Source organism: Castor canadensis, chromosome 7 (assembly GCF_047511655.1).
Source record: "Castor canadensis chromosome 7, mCasCan1.hap1v2, whole genome shotgun sequence".
In the NCBI taxonomy this organism is placed as follows: domain Eukaryota; kingdom Metazoa; phylum Chordata; class Mammalia; order Rodentia; family Castoridae; genus Castor; species Castor canadensis.
In genome coordinates this window covers 136,452,111-136,453,930 of record NC_133392.1, presented here as the reverse complement: position 1 = coordinate 136,453,930, position 1,820 = coordinate 136,452,111, and positions in this window count along the sequence as shown.

Sequence of the window (1,820 nt, the reverse complement as noted above, 5' to 3'; positions counted from 1 at the left end):
AGCCTGAAGGAAGTGGGGCTAGCTCCTTCCCTAGATTTTCAACAGATAGACAAATCTTATTCCCCAGGGTTCCTTAGCCATCTGATCATCAACAAAGTTATGAGGGTGATGTTTTTCCCTAATTTCAAAATTTGTAATTGTTTTGGGATAGGAACAGTGAAGGGAAAGAGGGGAAGATTTTTGCTTCAGAAACTGCTTGGAAAAAAAAAAAAAAGAAACTGCTTGGTATCCTGTAGCTCTCACTGAACTATCTGCTCTGTAGAAAGCGTCAGGGGTTGGAGAGAAAATTTTCAGCAGTTCTACTACAGTTCTGATCCTGGATCAACCAAATTCTCATCCTGGATCAATTAACACTTTTCAGAGCTAGGTGTGGTATGAGATGCATATAATCCCAGCTCTCAGGAGGCAGAGGCAGGGTTACGAGTGTGAGGTTAGCCTGGAGTCTTAAAACAAAAAACCCAACCAAACAACAAAATCTGTCCGCACAGCCAGTTGCCAACATGAAGATTTTAGTTTTCTCATTTTAGTTTAGATTTCAGCCATAGAGACCTTGAAGGAAAAAGAGGGAGGCGGGGATCTTGGATATCATAGAAAAATTTCTGGGTTTGACTAGAGACAATTACTCAACACTCCTTGTCCCCTCCCCAACACACACGCACACACACACACGCACACGCACACACACACGCACGCACACACACACGCACACACACGCACACACACACACACACGCACACGCGCACACACACACACACACACACGCACACACACACGCGCGCACACACACACACACACGCACACACGCACACACACACACACACACACCCTTACCTCCCGGGCTCCCAGAACCTAATTTTTCACGTTTGGAAAACACAGATGATTTTTGCCTGGGTCCATCTGGTTTTCCAAATAACCTGTCTTTTTGATAAATAACGTAAGTTAAATTAGACAAGACAAACAAAGAGAGGGGTGGGCAGTCAGCTTTTTTCCTTCCTTCAGCCTCTGAGAAAAAGAGGGTTTGGGCTAAAATACCCAAACCACAGTTCACTCCCAACTCTTTCTTGGCACTTTCTATCCCTTGGACTGGGCCCAGTGATTCTCCAGCCTAGAGAGGGAAGCTGTGTCTTCATCCCCACAGGTAGCCCCCAGTCAAAAATATCAGACTGTGATTCATCTAAATGAAAAGAAAGAACCCAAGTGTCCAGCCCCACAGCTTCCTCCAATCACCCTGAGGCAGTAACTACTTCAAACCCTTTCTTCCCATTATGTATCCTACCACAGGGAAGAACTAAATCAATAAACTGATAATGAAAAACCTTTAAGGTGAGAGAAGAGAGGACAGTAAAAGGGGATGGGAAGGACATGGATAGCACAGACCAAGATGATACAACTGAGGGACAGAAAGATCTGGCACCCTGGGGTCAAAAGGTAAAATTTAAGGTTGACATTAGTTATATATAAAGTCATGTCTATTTCTCTAGTTCACTGGGAGAGACCAGGTGTAACCCACTGACACAAAGTCCCAGCACAGTGTTTGCCACTGTTGGCTCTGGGATAAGCTCATGAACTGTGGAGCTTTACTGAGGTTGGCCTCCCCTTCCTACTCAGCCAGAGTGTAATGAGACATCAGCTCCAACCCATCCCCAGCAGTGGGTTAGCCTTCATTAGTGCAGTCTTAAATATGCATAATCATTTCACATCAGTTTGTATCTCTGATCCTGTGAGCTAAACCAAGTCATTTCACAAGAGCCAGTTGAGGAAAAAAGTTCAGAGAGAATGACTTACTTAAGATCACGATACTTATAAGTTCCAGAGGACAA